We start from the raw sequence: 17,386 nt of genomic DNA, 5'->3' as shown, positions 1-17,386 counted from the left end.
CGGAGGCAACCCTAGTACTTTAGGTTCCTACGTGTAAGCAGACTGGAGCCCAATGTAAAGAGTAAAACAAAACTCAAGACTACCAATAAGAAAACACCAGCTAACCTCTAACTAGGGTCTTTTCACCTAATCCAGTGAAGTACACTTTCATCTTCCCTTTGTGTAAAAGCTCACTGCCCATGCTGCTGCAATAAAGCATTCTGAATTTCTTTTGATTCTGAGAGCTACCAATTCATGAATTGTTCTTTGCTCAAAATATACTATTAAATGTATATTATCTAAGGTTTTGAAATGTTAGTAATTTAAACATTAGAAACATTAAATTTCTACGTAAATAAACAACATAGAAAATAAATAGCAAGAGTAGGCCGGGTACGGTGGATCATGGCTGCAATCCCAGCAATTCAGGAGGCCAAGGCGGGTGGATCACCTGAGGTCAAGAGCTTGAGACTAGCCTGGCCAACATGGTGAAACTTTGTCTCCACTAAAAATATAAAAAATTAGCTGGGCATGGTGGTGCACACCCGTAATCCCAGCTACTTGGGAGGCTGAGGCGGGAGAATTGCTTGAACCTGGAGGCAGAGTGCAGTGAGTCGAGATTGCACCACTGCACTCCAGCCTGGGCTACAGAGTAAGACTCCCTCTCAAAAAAAAGAAAAAGAAAACAAATAGCAAGGGTAAATAAATTGTAAATGAAACAACAAGAGTCATTTGGATAGTGCTTACCTTCTTATGTAACTTACGACATGGAGAGAGCATCTTTTCTCTGACTTGATGAATTGCTCTCGTTTCTAAGACTGGATCAGCTTCTGACATTGTATCCTTTGTTTCTTCAATATCATGAAAAATCTCCCAGAGTTGCTTCAATGTGAAGTTTCTGCCAGGACAACTTCTTCTGCGACAGCATGCTTTTTGCCACACTTCCTTCCTCATTTATGTTAAGTTTGCCTTTCTAAGTTCCTCTGGCTGGGACTTTTGAATGACGCAGTGGCCACATTCTCACAGTGAACTGTTTTTCTGTAACTCATTCAATTCGGAGTTCACTTCCAGCGTTACCACTTTTTGGACTTTTTTCTGCGCTTTCATCTTTGTTGGCCAATTTCCTCTTTTGAGTATCCATTATTGTAAATCATCCTGTGTCTTCATTCACAGGAAAATCAGCAACACAGCTACATGCTTTGCTGTGTATGAACTGAACATATGTGCAGTGGCCAATCATCAGTGGACTTTGAAAGGAGTGGTGTGATTGGTTATTGATCATGCTATGCATCTGTTATTCACATAGTGATTTGTGAACAAAAGAGCTGACAGTGAGGTTTGTACTTTGTGTAATTGTGCACAGTTAATAACGTTGTAGTTGAAATTTAAACCATGTTGTTGGGGTTCTGGTGTGATTTAACTAAGTGGTAGTAACTAAGATTTGTGCATATTGGGACCATGCAAAGTGAGGACTAACTATACTTTCAACCCTTACCAAGACTTATCCAGCTGCTGCCATTATCAAATGTCCGATACATCTGCAACAGAGACCAACACTGAGCCCCTGATGTGACACCTTTCCTCAACGAGACCAACTGGCCACTTGATGGAAGCTGACTACCTTAGGTCTCTTCCATCCTGGAAGGGTCAGTGGTTTGATCCCACAGGACATATTCAGGTTATGAGTTTTCCTATATAAATGTAAATGTCTAAACATAATTCTTTGTCACTGAATAGAATGCTTCAGAATACATATACTATAATATTATTTAGAAAAACATTTAAATAATGTAAAAACAATATTAAATATTGATACATATATAGAACTTTTAAAGTATTTTTTAATAGATTGATTAGATACACACTACATTCCCTGCAAGGATTCAGGTGGTGGAGAGTAAAGCAGTGAAGATCTCTTGCTTTGCAGAAATATTTATTGGATTTCATATACTTTTAAGGCCGTATTGGAAGCTGGCAAAGATCCCACTTAGTCCTGGTTGGTAAGTAAACACAGCCTGCTTTTTAGCTTCCAGCTCTTTGCAGAGAACCATGATCCTCCTTTTCCTTTCTCCAGGGCTAACCCACTTCTTCCTACACTCAGATTTCTGATTCTGGAATACAAAACGTACACTGTGAAAGCCTGAGGGAAAGGAATGCCCTCCCACCCCCACCCCAGCCCTCCTATCCCCTCAGCCCCCACTCCTGTCACAATTAAGCACAGCGGCAAGGAGCACTAGGACCCAGCACTTGACCCTGTCTGTTTTAGGGGCCCTCTGTCTGCAAGTGGGTGAAGAACCACTGAATCTTTCTTGTTTCTTAAATTTTGTTTGGGTTTTCTTTTAGAGGCTGGTGTCTTGCAATGTCGTTCAGGCTGGAGTGGCACACTCATAGCTCACTGCAGCCTCAAATTTCTGGGTTCAGGCGATCCTCTTGCAGCAGCCTCCTAAGTAGCTGGGACTACAGGCGTGTGCCACAGTGTCTGGCTGAATCTTGCTGAAAGGAGCTTAGTCAAAACTGGAGGCCTACTGAAAACCACCCTTGTGAGTGAGGCATAGGCATACTAATGGTGCCCCACTATTGCCCAACATCCCAACATCCCATCATCGGGGTTGCTGCTGGTACTCCTTCTACCCTGTTTGGTATGGGATGGGCACTGAGCTCAGGGAGCAGCAAGAAGGTACAAGGACTTCATATTTTCCAGTCTGGGCAAGCAAAGGGCAGACTGTCTTAATGCCTTCTTTGGAAACAGAAGGTTTGGCCCTCCCTTTTTGCATAAACTGCTGAGACATGCAGCACTGTAGGAATACCCAGAATTTATTGCAAACTCCCCAAGATTTGGTTCAATCTGATTTATCATTTCCAAATTCCACTTTATTAAGTGTATTTCTTGCTGATTTTATTTAATTTATTTTTTACCCTATCCTAACCAGAATGCTTTTGAGTTTCCCCTGGTGTTTTTTGTTTGTTTGTTTGTTTTTTGTTTTTTTTCTCTCTCTCATAGGTTGAAATTATCAAGGAGTCTGAGATCTTCCTACCTATAAGAGTTTGCAACCCAGCCAATGAAGGGAGTAAAAAAATATTATGTCAAAATATTTTACATACTGAATTTCAAAAAAGCAATTATTTGAGATTTTTTAGACACTAATGTATTCTTTATACCAACTTCAACCAAAGGGATGGCAGAAAGCAGAAAAGATTGTTTCATTATTGAGAATAAAGATCAATTCTATTTTACAAGACTGGGATCTTTCAGAATTAAGTAAGACAAGGTTTGCAAAGCACCTGGTAGTTTGCCTGGCATATAGAAGGTGCTTAATAACTCAGTTGTCATTATGTTTTATATATACCATATTAACTCTACAGTGCAGTTTAGGAAGACTCTTGCTCTCTCTAAACCAGCCTTTCTCACAGGTTAATGTGCAGTTAAATTACCTGGAGTTTTGTTAAATTGCAGGTTCTGATTCAGTGGGTCTGGGCTGAGGCCTGAAAGATCTGAAAGATGCATTTCTTTTTTTTTTTTCTTTTTTTTTTGAGACAGGGTCTCATTATGTGCCCAGGCTGGAGTGCAGTGGCATGATCACAGCTCACTGAAGCCTCAACCTCCCAGGCTCAATTGATCCTCCCGCCTCAGCTTCCCAAGCAGCTGGGACTACAGGTATGTGCCATCAGACCTGGCTAAGTTTTTGTATTTTTTGTAAAGACAGGGTCTCATTATGTTGCCCAGGCAGGTCTCGAACTCCTGGACTCAAGCAATCCTTCTGCCTCAGCCTCCCAAAGTGCTAGGATTACAGGAGTGAGCCACAGTGCTCAGAAAGATGCATTTCTTTCTTTCTCTCTCTTTTTTTTTTTTTAACTTTTAAGCTCACAGGTACATGTGTAGGTTTGTTACATAAGTAAACTTGTGTCATGAGGGTTTGTTGTACAGATTATTTCATCACCCAAGTATTAAGCCTAGTACTCATTCATTATTTTTTCTGATCCTCTCCCTCCTCTCACCCTATATGCATTTCTAACAAGCTCCCAGGTGTTGCTGATACTGCTGGAATGAGAACCACACTCGGAATTATCAGGGTTCTACCTCATAGATTGAAATGACCGTTCCTACTCATTTCTAACCCTACAGTTGTATGCTGTTTGTTTCATCTCACGTGCCTTGCTTTGACCCCCAACCATCCGTTCAGATCCCACATAACATCCACGATACAGTTTATGGTCCACTCTCTTGATTAAACCTTTCTGCCAAGTTATTATCTTAACTGATTAGTATTGTCTCTAAAACTCTGAATCAAATTTAATTGGATTCCTCTTATGAGAATTGGTAAGAAGTTGCTTAGTTAACCTGAAAAGTTGGTTAAGGCAGGCAAATCATAATTTAAACATACCTACTTTAAACGTTTAAGAACATTTAAATGTGCATTTGTTGGCCAGTTTTTTGACATGGGGCCTAGTCCTTTTGTTTGAGTAGATCTCCCTTGAGAAATATTCTGCCTCTTCTTTCTTACACAAGCCATCCCTATATATATTGATTAATCCTTCTTGAGTTGTGCATTATTTCCTAAAACTTTCAGATTTCCTGGCCACACCTAATTTGACCATATTTTCTTTTTTTGAGATAGTTCCTTGCTATGTTGTCCAGGTTGGACTTGAATGCCTGGGCTCAAGCGATCCTCCTCAGTCTCCTGAGTAGCTGGAACTACAGGCGCATGCTACATACCCTATGTGACCGTATTTCTTTAGTGACTTACCTTAGTTCATTTTACTTGTTTTCCATACACATTGCAAGTGTTTCTTTTTGCCCTCAGATTTCACTGGTCTCTTTTTTTTTTTTTCTGAGACGGAGTTTTTGCTCTGTCGCCCAGCCTGGAGTGCAGTGGCACGATCTCGGCTCACTGCAAACTCCACTTCCCAGGTTCATGCCATTCTTCTGCCTCAGCCTCCCGAGTGGCTGGGACTACAGGCGCCCGCCACCACGCCCGGCTAATTTTTTGTATTTTTAGTAGAGATGGGGTTTCACCGTGTTAGCCAGGATGGTCTCAATCTCCTTACCTCGTGATCCGCCCATCTCGGCCTCCCAAAGTGCTGGGATTACAGGCGTGAGCCATCGCGCCCGGCCTCATTGGTTTCTTAATTTTTAAAATTAGTTACAAAAGCAAACACAAATCAAGTCCAGAAACAAACACAGCCAACTCCTCCTAGGCATACAGCTCAGCTGTGGGAGGAGAAGATGGGGGATAGTATCTGTGGTGGGTTGAATAATGGCACCTCAAAGATGTTCATGTCCTAATTCTAGAAACTTACAAATGTTTCTTGTATGGCAAAAGGGATTTTTCAGGTGTGATTAAGTTAAGGATCTTTCCTGAATTATCTGGATGGGCCCAATGTACTTCCAAAAGCCTTTGTAAGAGGCAGGCAAGAGGGTCAGTAAGTAGTAGGAGATGTGACTATCTTAACCTTTTTGTGTTGCTATAAAAGTATATACCCAGGGCTGGGTAATTTATAAAGAAAAAGAGGTTTAATTATTCTAAGTGAAGTAACTCAGGAATGGAAAACCAAATATCATATGTTCTCACTTACGAGTGGGTGCTAAGCTATGAGGATGCAAACGCATAAGAATGATAATAATGGACTTTGGGGGGAAGGGTGGGAAGGAGGTGAAGAATAAAAGACTACACACTGCATACAGTGTATACTGTTTGGGTGACAGGTGCACCAAAATCTCAGAAATCACCACTAAAGAACTTATCTATGTAACCAAAAACCACCTGTTCTCTAAAAACTATTGAAATCTTTTTTTTTTTTTAAAGAGGTTTATTTGGCTTACAATTCAGAAAGTTAACGACTGGGCATCTGCACCTGGTGAGGGTCTCAGGCTGCTTCTATTCACAGTGGGAAGAAAAGGGGAACTGGCTTATGCAGAGATCCCGTGGTGAGAGAGGAAGTGGAAACGTAGGGGAGGTGCCAGGACTTTTTTTTTTTTTTTCGGAGACAGGGTCTTGCTCTGTTGCCCAGGCTGGAGTGCAGTGGTGCCATCACAACTCACTGCAATCTCAAACGCCTAGACTCAAGTGATCCTCCTGCCTCAGCCTCCCAAGTAGCTGGGACTACAGGTGCATGCCACCATGCCTGGCTATCCAGACCCTTTTTAAACAACCAGCTCTGATGAGAATTAATAGAGTAAGAATTCACTAGCTCCTGAGGGAGGACGTTAATGTATTCATGAGGGATCCGCCTTCATGACCCAAATGCCTCCCATTAGGCCTCACCTCCAACATTGGGGATTAAATTCAAAATGAGGTTTGGATGGGACAAATATCCAAACCATAGCAATGATGGTAGAAGCAAGAGGTTGGAGTGACACCAAGAAAGAGCCATGAGCCAAGGAATGCTGGCAGCCTCTTGAAGCTGAAAAAGGCAAGGAAACCAATTTTTCCCTCAGACCTCCAGAAAGAAACAGCCTGTCCAAGACCCTGACTTTAGCCCACTGAACCTGATTTTTGACTTCTGAGCTCCAGAACTGCAATGTGATAAATCTGTGTTTTAAGCTATTATGTTTGTGATAATCTGCTACAGCAGCCAAAGGAAACTTAATACAGTACCCAAATGTCCTGTTCTCAAGAGGCACTCAGAGTGCATTGTGGTGCTGAGGGAATGCATTCATCTGTCTGGCAGCTGCAGTAAGTGAAGGGTAATTGAAAGCACTTCTGCAGTTAATCTGGGACTGTATTTTTGTTCACTAGTTCTTTCATATGTCTTGCCAAACAGATGGCAAGTTCTCTGAGAGCATCAACAGGTTCTTTTGCTGACTTTGCATTTTGAGAGATAGCATCTTCAAGGGGTAACTAATCACTTGAAGTATTTATAACTCAAAAATAGACTGTGTGGAGCCAGGCACCTGCCTGGAGTGCCTGTAGTCCCAGCTCCTCAGGAGACTGAGGAGGAAAGTTTGTTACATCCCGGAGTTTGACTCTACCCTAGGCAACATAGCAAGCCCCTTATCTCAAAAAAAAAAAAAAAAAAAAAAAAAGGGTTGGTGTAGAATTTTTGACTCTTAATCTTTAATGTATTTAAGGTTTGATTTCCTCCCTGTCAAGACAATTGGATTCTCTACTGTGCTTTTAAAAAATTCTTTAATCAGGCCAGGCACGGTGGCTTACATTTGTAATCCCAGCACTTTGGGAGGCAGAGGTAAGTGGATCACCTGAGGTCAGCAGTTCCAGACCAGCCTGGCCAACGTGGTGAAACCCTATCTCTACTAAAAATACAAAAATTAGCCAGGCGTAGTGGTGGGTGCGTGTGATCCCAGGTACTCAGGAGGCTGAGGCAGGATAATTGCTTGAAACAAGGAGGCAGAGGTTGCAGTGAGCCAAGATTGAGCAAGATTCTGTCTCAAAAAATATATATATATATAAAATATAAAAAATACATACATATATACATATAAAAGTATACATAAGTACAAATATATAAGTATATATAAATACATAAATATATATAAATATATAAATATATATAAATATATATATATGATGTGAGATGGAAAAAGCATAGCAAAGGTTTTAGAGTCACACCGGCCTGCTTTCTGCTCTCACTAATTCTGTGGCCTTGGATCTATTAGCGGATATCTCTGACTTTAATTTCTTCTTATGTAAAATGGGAATTATAATAGTACTGTCTGTTCAGACTGCTATAAGAAAATGTCATAAACGAAGTAGCTTATAATAAGAGAGATTTATGTCTCACAGTTCAGGAGGCTGGGAAGTCTGAGATCAAGGTACTAACAGATTCAGCCTGGTGAGGGCTTTCTGGTTCATACATGGTGCCTTCTCACTGTGTCCTCACATTGTGAAAGGGGTGAACAAGCTTTCTGGGTCTCTTTTATTTATTTATTTATTTATTTATTTATTTATTTTTGAGATGCAATCTCACTTTGATCTCAACTCAATGCAACCTCCACCCCTCAAGTTCAAGCGATTATCCTGCCTCAGCCTCCCAAGTTGTTGGGATTACAGGCACCTGCCACTGCGCCCGGTTAATTTTTGTATTTTTAGTAGAGATGGGGTTTCACCATCTTGGCCAGGCTGGTCTTGAACTCCTGACCTCGTAATCCACCCGCCTCCGCCTCCCAAAGTGCTGGGATTATAGGCATAAGCCACCGCACCTGGCCTCGGGTCTCTTTTAGAAGAGCACTAAATCCACCCTCATCACCTAATCATCTCCCAAAAGCTCCACCTCCTAACACCATCAACACAGGCATTAGGATTTCAACATATGAATTTGGTAGCAGACACAAACATTCAGACCACAGCAAATACCCACCTAATAGGTTTGTTGGGAGGAATGAATACAGTACAAAAAAAATGCTTGGCTCATAGTCACCTAAAAATAACAGTGATTCTTACCATTGTATTGTTGATAGGGGTAATGCCCTAGGATGGTATAAAGGAGTGAAAGGACACTGATCGTAACAATGAAGATCATCAGACCTTATATATTTTCAAATTAAAAGGACTCTCCGGCCCGGCGCGGTGGCTCACGCCTGTAATCCCAGCACTTTGGGAGGCCGAGACGGGCGGATCACGAGGTCAGGAGATCGAGACCATCCTGGCTAACACGGTGAAACCCCATCTCTACTAAAAAATACAAAAAACTAGCCGGGCGAGGTGGCGGGCGCCTGTAGTCCCAGCTACTCGGGAGGCTGAGGCAGGAGAATGGCGTGAACCCAGGAGGCAGAGCTTGCAGTGAGCTGAGATTGCGCCACTGCGCTTCAGCCTGGGCAACAGAGCGAGACTTGTCTCAAAAAAAAAAAAGGACTCTCCAAGGCTATATATTAATAGGGGTTGGCAAACTAGGTCCCACAAGTCAAATCTGACCTGCCTTCTGTTTTTATAAATAAAGTTTTATTGAGACACAGCCATGCCCATTTGTTCAGCTATTGTCCATGGCCACTTTTTGCACTACAATGTCAGAATTGAGTAGTTGTGCCCGACTTTATGGCCACAGAGCCTAAAATACTATTTGTCCTTTTACAGAAAAAAAGTTTGACAGCCCCTGATCTGGAACACCTAATTTTACAGATAAGGAAAAAGGCCCAAATAAGATAGGTGACTTTTTCCACAGTCATACGGCTTGTTAAGGACAGAACCAAAACAAAATCTTAGATGCCTTGACTCCCAGTTCAAAGGTCGAGTGAGGCAGAAGAGATCACAATTTCCCTCTGAGTCCAGTTCCAAATGGGGTGCTTGGTGGAGTTTGGCTCCGATTTTGGCTTCTAGAAAAGAGCTGCCGAGTGTCTTTCCCAGACATCCCTAGGTTGGTTCCCACCTCCTTGTTCTGACATGTGCAGCTGGTAGACTTACCCTACAAGAAGCGCTAAAGGGAGTCCTTTAAGTGGAAATGAAAGGGCACTAGACAGTAACTTGAAACCACGTGAGGAAATAAAGAGCACCGGTAAACGTAACTACCTAGGTAAAAACAAAGCCAGTGTTATTATATCTTTAGTTTGTCATTCCTTTTCTTCCCTGTACGATTTCAAACACAAGTGCATAAATAATAATTATAGGTGTATATTAATTGCCACATAATGTCTAAAGACGTAATTTGTGACAATACGGCCGGGCACGGTGGCTGACGACTGTAATCCCAGCACTTTGAGAGGCCGAGGCAGACGGATGGCGAGGTCAGGAGATTGAGACCATTCTGGCTAACACGGTGAAACCCTGTCTCTAATAAAAATATAAAAAAGTAGCCGGGCGTGGTAGCAGGCACCTGTAGTCCCAGCTACCTGGGAGGCTGAGGCAGGAGAATGGCACGAACCCGGGAGGCGGAGCTTGCTGTGAGCTGAGATCGCACCACTGTACTCCAGTCTGGGAGACAGAGTGAGACTCCGTCTCAAAAAAAAAAAGAAAAAAGAGAAAAGAAAAAACAATTGTGACATTACTAATAACATAAAAAGGGGATGGAGCTATAGCAGAAGAGTTTTTGTGTATGATTGAAGCTAAGTGATGTGAATTCAAAATTGATTGTTGCATGAGTTGAATTTTTAAGAGTTGAATTATAATCTCCAGGATAACCACTAATAATGTAACTAACAAAATACAGAAAAGGAAATAAGAAAAAAATCAAAACAGTACACTACAAAAAAAAAAAAAACATAAAATAAAACAATAAGAGGGAATAGAGGAACACTGTTTTGTTTTGTTTTGTTTTGTTTTTGAGACAGAGTTCAGCTCTGTAGCTCAAGCTGCAGTGCAGTGGTGCAATCTTGGCTCACTATAACCTCTGCCTCCTGGGTTCAAGCAATTCTCGTGCCTCAGCCACCCAAGCAGGTGGGACTATAGGCGCATGCCACCACGCCCAGTTAATTTGTGGATTTTTAGTGGAAACAGGGTTTTACCATGTTGGCCAGGCTGGTCTCAAACTGCTGACCTCAAGTGATAGCCTGCCTCGGCCTCTTTCCAAAGTGTTGGGATTACAGGCGTGAGCCACCATGCCCAGCAAAGGAACACTGATTTTCCCCCGAGGTTCTTTGACTTAGCCTTTGTCACAATAATGACTGTAAAATAGGATGAAGATGAGATGCCGCTTATTTAAGAATATTTAGAAACCCTTCTCAAGCGACTGGATGTCACGAGACAGCAGCCATCATTGGTTCCTCTTACCATCTTCTTACACATACATTGATAAAAGATTCAAAATACCTGAAGAAGCTCAGATAGACCCTCAGTGAATGAAGAGAAACTGGCTTGTTACATCAGGATATAACAATTAATACGAACACTTGAGATTATTGTGTCCTTTTTAATAAAATTAGGTATTATTAAAACAAAATCTGGAAAATTAGGGCTCTTTCTGCATGTGACAGAAAACCTAAGAAGCCAAGAAGAAAGCCAAGAAGCCAAGAAGAAAGCCTGATGGTTTAAGAACCGAAAAATCTGGGCCAGGTGCGGTGGCTCACACCTGTAATCCCAGTACTTCGGGAGGCCAAGGCGGGAGGATTGCTTGAGCCCAGGAGTTCGCGATCAGCCTGGGCAACACCATGAAACCCCATCTCTACAAAAAACTTAAAAATTTGCCAGGCATGGTGGTGTACCTTGTAGTCCCAGCTACTTGGGAAATTGAGGCAGGAGGATCTTCTGAGCCCAGGGAGGATGATGCTGCAGTGAGCCATGATCAAGCCACTGTACTCAGCCTGGGTGACAGAGTGGGACCCTGTCTCAAAAACAAACAAACCAAAAAGCCTGAAAAGTCCAAGGCTTCAGGCACTCAAATTATGCATCAAATCTGTTTATGTCTGTCCAGCTTTTGGCTTTGTTGGCTTATTTCTGAGACAGACATTCCCTCTCCTTTGGTGATAAGCTGAGTATAGCACCACTAGCTCCACAGTCCCCCAACTCAGGTGGAAAGGCAGTCTCTTCCTGGGAGAGCAGAGGTTTTGGGATTCACTTTGATTGGGCCAGTCATGGGTCCTGGGTGTTCGAGGCACTGATTGTCCTGGCCTGGCGTCTGAGTCAGAGCTCCCCCATCCCAAGCACATGGACAGAGAGTGCATTCCCCTAAAGCAATGTAGAGTGCCGCTACACTAGAAGGAGGTATGGCTGCTGGGTGGTCTCTATACTCCTTCCTCACACAGAATGCCAGATGGCAAGACAACCACCAATGTTCACACATTTTTCACTCAGATGGCTCTAAGGGAAAGGCGGTGGGGGGTCGGGGGAAAGAGAGGTTGATCAAGAAGGGAGTCAGAGTCTCAGAACGTTTGCAGTAGCCCCAACCTCGGGCATCCTCTAGTTCCTTGTGTAACTGAAGAAACTGAATCCAGAGAAATTAATCACTTCCAAAGGTTACAGCTTCTTTCTTGCACTATGAGGAGAAAGATTCAGGCATCCGGATCCCTCATTGCAGAGACCACTCCCCTAAGAAACCCTAGTAGGGGCCGGGCGCGGTGGCTTACGCCTGCAATTCCAGCACTTTGGGAGGCCAAGGCAGGCAGATCAAGATGTCAGGAGATGGAGACCATCCTGGCCAACATGGTGAAACCCCATCTCTATTAAAAATACAAAAATTAGCTGGGCGTGGTGGCGCACACCTGTAGTCCCAGCTACTCAGGAGGCTGAGCAGGAGAATCAATTGAACCCAAGGGGCGGAGGTTGCAGTGAGCCAAGATCATGCCACTTCACTCCAGCCTGAGTGACAGAGTGAGGCTCCGTCTCAAAAAAACAAAAAACAACAAAAAAAAGAAACCCTAGTAGGAAGGGGTAATTAGTAGAACTTCCTAAGGACTTAGATCAAAACATCTTTCTCAGAAATAGACAAAGATCATAACTTATATTTTCTCTACCTCCCCATATAACCAGTAAGATGTGTATACACTCACACACATGTTGTATATTTATATATGTATGTGTATATAGGTATGTATATAGATATAGGTATATGTGTATATATATGTGTAGTTACATAGTGAGAAAGGAGAGAGGGGTTGATTGCATTTTAGACTCAGGTCTGACTAGAAACATTTAAGAAAAAACATTTTTCCTTCAAAATGGGAGAATTACAGGATAATTATTGTTCAACACCAGGGAGAAGGAATTGATTATCTTGAAGTTTCCCCGCAGTTTGTGTTATGTTTATTGATTTTTCTAAAGCTCATTTCCAAACATCTGAGTAAATACACAAAATAAATATCTCTCTTAAGTCATTACTATTGTCGCTAGTGCTGGAAGCCAGGCCCTGGCATCTGTGAGTTTTCCCACATGCATCAGCAAAGTGCCAAACGAACAGATGGATTGTGTGCTCTGCTGAAACATCTGGCAAGCCTGGAAGTGTTTGGCTAGATTCATGCGTGTGGCCGGCTGCTGCATTACACCAGAGGCCACTCTCAGCACAGCTTCGTTTGACTATATCATTCTGGGACAGAGCTAAAAACCCAGAACTGAAGGCATGAACACAGAAACCTCACACTTGAGACAGAGGGATGTTTTCTTCTCTGATTTAAGCAACACCAAATGAAATCTAATCCAGTAAACATTCATACTAGGCCCAACATTGAGCTTTTTCTTCCTAGAATAATCCAACCTGCAACAGACCCCACCAAAAATAAGCTTTGTTAAGACCTCCATCTGTAGGTTGGTTGCTCACCTGGCCTTTTTATTCTGGTCTTTAGTCTGGGCTACAATTTGTAGGTGTGGTGACTTCTACATTTTGGATATCTAAAGAGGGTTTTTTTGACTTACAGCTTTCTAGATGTAAGTAATAAAATGAACTCTATGCAGTCGTCACCAGTGAACTGGTAAAAACCCTTAGACACTGTCATCCAGAAGGCTGTCTGTTGCTCAACTCAGCTCCTTTTCTTCTGTTGTCCAGCAACCCTTTTCAGCCTCTCAAGAGTTTGTGCTGTCTGGTTTTCCACCCCAATTACAGAAAATTCTAAGTCTCTCCGTTTATACGTGCACCAGTTCATTCTCTAAGTTAAGCTGTCTCTTTGTCAACATTCATGTATGTTGGTTATGGTGGGAATTCATATAGTGCTAGAATTAAAGAAATGGGCTGGGCATGGTGGCTCAGGCCTGTAATCCCAGCACTTTGGGAGGCTGAGATGGGAGAATCACTTGAGCCCAGGAGTTCAAGACTAGCCTGGGCAATATAGTGAGGCCCCATCTCTACAAAAAATAGAAAAAATTAGCAGGGTATGGTGGCACAGGCCTGTAGTCCAAGCTACTCAGGAGGCTGAGATGGGAGGATCGCTTGAGCCTAGGAAGTTGAGGCTGCAGTGAGCCATGATTGTGCCATTGCATTCTAGTCTGGCGACAAAGCCAGATGCTGTCTCATACAAAAAAAAAGTAAAAAGTAAAAAATGTCTTCTTTTTCAATACCTATTTTTCACAGCTCGGGCTGCAACAAGGCGTCCTGTCCCCCCCTTTGCTTGGAAACACAGTTCACCATCGCCCACCTGAACTGCAGGATAGTATTAAGAGGGCTTTCACAATCACACACTCTTAAGGAAGTGAAGAACTTCCAAGCTGAGAACAAGTTCCAGGTACTTTCATTACCTGGAAGAGTTTCCTCTTTGCTCAGAAGTTCTTGGACTCTATGAAACTTCCTGCTCAACACCATTAGCTGTTTCTTCTGATTTGGCATTCCTCTTGACTCCCCCAAATTGCCATAATTCTCTTTCCTAGTTACTACCTCAAGTCCGAGGTTCCTAGCATTAAATACTTTGGTTAGCCCTATAAACAGGAAGTATCTGGTCCTGGGGGTGGGTCACTGGGAGAAGGTCAACCTGTCTCCTTAGGAGCCTCTCAGGAGACTTGTCCGGCCTTATGCCCATCCCACCTCCTTCCCTGACCTGCTCAACTGGCCAGACTGCCTGAGTCCTAGCTCAAGGTCACTTGCCATAGGTCAGTAATTAATCATTTCTATTCCTTTCTGCATTTTAAAGAAAATGTTTTAACATTCATACTTTAATGTCAAGAGCACAATTTTGAAAACTGCATAAAGATGAGTTTTAGATGGCAGATTTAGGTTGAGCGAAGTGATTTTCAGCTTCTGCTCTAGCAAATTATCTGAAGGCTGCTGCTTTTGAAATTCACTCTTCATCATTGCTAGGACTCGATCAGGTCAGCTTGCCACAATTGGCCAGGTTTATTATTTGTTGGCTAGAGGTAAAATAATCAAATGATTATCCAGTACCTGTGACTATTTGCTATCAACCTTGGTTTCCAGTAGTGGAGGAAAGGATGAATAAAATGGGTGGATTGCATACTATGGAATCTTGGGCAGTGGTAAAAACAACAAATGAAATGCATGCACAGCCATAATTTTAGTTCTTTAAAATATAGTACTGAGAAAAAACAGCAAGAAACAAAATTTATAGCACATACACTAACACAATACACCTTATAAGACAAAGGCATATTTAAGAAAATATAGGAAACATGTGAAAGTAGGAACTTACGGTAAAGGGTAGGGGTTAGGGATGAGGGGGAAAAATAAAAGAAACCTTCTCAAAAATGTGATAAGATAGTATGAACTGAGTAGCACAATTAACTCTTTTGAAGTCTCAAAAAATGCACAAATAAGCCTGGACGACACGGCTAAACTTGTCTCTACAAAAAAATACAAAAATTAGCCAGGCGTGGTGGCACATCTCTAGTCCCAGCTACTCGGGAGGCTGAGGTGGGAGGATCACCTGAGCCTGCAAAGTCAAGGCTGCAGTGAGCTGTGATGGCATCGCCACACTCCAGCCTGGGCAACAGAGCAAGACCTTGTCTCAAAACAAAAAAATCATAAATTAGTGCTTCCCAACAGTGTTCCACTCATGGAGCACAAACATTCTGAAAGATGCTAATGCATGTTACCAAAAAGCAGATTCCATGATCCTGTACATTAGGGAAACTTAGGTTAAACAAAGCTAAACAGGTTTCTTCACTTCAGATCTCCTCAGAGTCTGTAACAGTCTAATTTATGATGGGTATACACAGTATTTCCCAAACTTCTTTGGCCTCGAAACCATATTTGGCAAATGCTATTTTGCAAAACACAGACTGGGAAATGCTGCCCTAACCGTTTACCCTAGTTACTTTCTCCTCTCAAGACAACCTCAGTACTCCATTCCACCTGTCCTCCAGGTCTCATCTCTTCCAGGAAACCCCCTCTGCAGCCCACAATCATCTCTATTCTCATCTTAGTGCTGCAACTCTTTGGCCAATAAGCAATAAGATCAGAATATTTTACTGTTGCTGCAGAAATGTATTAGTGCAGCAGGGGGTTCAGAATACAGCAGACATACTCTACTGTTGCTTCTGTATCTGCTATTTCTTTCTTAAGGATGAGTGCGACACAATGTTTTATCTCTACCTTAACTTTTGGTGATGCTGACTTGAATAAATTACATGGAAGGACCTTTCAGCCAATCATTTCACAGCATCTATTCAAATCAGGTCAAATTAACACTGTCTGGGGTAAGGGCGAATGAGTCATATTTACAAAGCATCATAGACAACAGAAAACGGCTTTTTTAAAATAATGTTTTGATGCTTTAATATATTTAAGGAAAAGTGAGAAAGTGAAACAAGTACAATTATATGCTTCCCAAAACAGCTTTAAGTCAGTTGAATGGTTTCTTAGCTTTGCCTAGCCCTGCTCTACACCAGGATTCCATCATGATGATGATAATGATAATGAACAAGGAGGGTGAGGGACATGAAGGAGAAGAACGAGGAGGAGGAGGCAACTACCTTTATAAATTCCAGGCCGGGTGCGGTGGCTCACACCTGTAATACCAGCACTTTGGTAGGCCGAGGCAGGTGGATTACCTGAGGCCAGGTGTTCAAGACCAGCCTGGCCAACATGGTGAAACCCTGTCTCTACTAAAAATACAAAAATTAGCCAGGCGTGGTGGTGCATACCTGTAGTCCCAGCTACTCAGGAGGCTGAGGCAGGAGAATCACTTGAACCTGGGAGGCGGAGGTTGCAGTGAGCCAAGATCGCACCACTGCACTTCAGCCTGGGTGACAGAGGGAGACTCTGCCTCAAAAATAAATAAATTCCGTATTTCAGGACCAGTACTAAGTTAAGTACCTCATCTACTTCATAGGTTTAAAAGAGTGGCCACCTAGACTGGGCATCATAGCAAGACCTCATCTCTACTAAAAATAAAATAAATTAGCTAGGTGCGGTGGCACATGCCGGTCATTCCAGCTACTTGGGTAGCTGAGGTGGAAGGATCGCTTGAGCCTGGGAGATCAAGCCTGCAGTGAGCTGTGATCGCACCGCTGCACACCAGCCTGGGTGACAGAGTGAGACCCTGTCTCAAAAAAGGAAAAAAAAAAACATGGTCACTGAAAAGCCCCTTTTACCAACATGCCTTTCTCCCATGGCTTTCAGAGATCTAAAATTTCCATCTTAATACAGCTGTTCCTACACCTCCTTAACATCTGTAAAAACTCCAGAAGTATTATACTGGTAATACCTTGGTATGAATGGGTTTGTTGTAGATTTTTTTTTTAAGTTACCCATCAGAAGACCTTGGGAAAATGTTCAGCATTGCTCATGGTGTAAGGGGTACTCTCTGGGACGATAGAGACAGATGAAACAAAGCAATGCAGCTTTTCCTCCTAGTTCCTGCTTAAACACTGTGACATTCACTAAGAACCCACAATTTACAAGATATCTTGAAGGCACATAGGGTTTTAAAGATTAATATGGATTGCAATATTTGCCCTTAGAACTTAGCAAAGAGACAATCACAAATACTTATAATATGATGCAACTGCTTTAATAGAAGCATGAGAATTATGTATGTAGTACCCAGCCCAGATGCTTAGCACAGAGGAATTGCTTTCTTCTTCCTGTTCCTCTGTGGGAGTCCAAGAAAGCTTCAGAGAAGCACTCTGTCTTGTAGGATAAG

The 17,386-nt window shown here is 42.4% G+C and overlaps 2 long non-coding RNA genes across 2 annotated transcripts in view; both read right to left on the bottom strand.

The window, feature by feature from the left end:
* The window catches only part of LOC141407448 (uncharacterized), a 34,640-nt gene extending 33,738 nt beyond the window's left edge, over nucleotides 1–902 (bottom strand). Inside the window, exon 1 of the long non-coding RNA XR_012416580.1 lies at nucleotides 727–902. This is a non-coding gene — a long non-coding RNA (uncharacterized lncRNA). The remainder of the gene's footprint in view (nucleotides 1–726) is intronic.
* An 899-nt stretch (nucleotides 903–1,801) lies between these two features.
* The window catches only part of LOC102127192 (uncharacterized), a 122,645-nt gene continuing 107,060 nt past the window's right edge, over nucleotides 1,802–17,386 (bottom strand). Inside the window, exon 5 of the long non-coding RNA XR_010577431.1 lies at nucleotides 1,802–2,090. This is a non-coding gene — a long non-coding RNA (uncharacterized lncRNA). The remainder of the gene's footprint in view (nucleotides 2,091–17,386) is intronic.

This window comes from Macaca fascicularis, chromosome 8 (genome assembly GCF_037993035.2).
Source record: "Macaca fascicularis isolate 582-1 chromosome 8, T2T-MFA8v1.1".
Taxonomy (NCBI): Eukaryota; Metazoa; Chordata; class Mammalia; order Primates; family Cercopithecidae; genus Macaca; species Macaca fascicularis.
The sequence above is the reverse complement of the archived record's forward strand: the minus strand, read 5'-3'. Positions and strand labels throughout refer to the sequence as shown.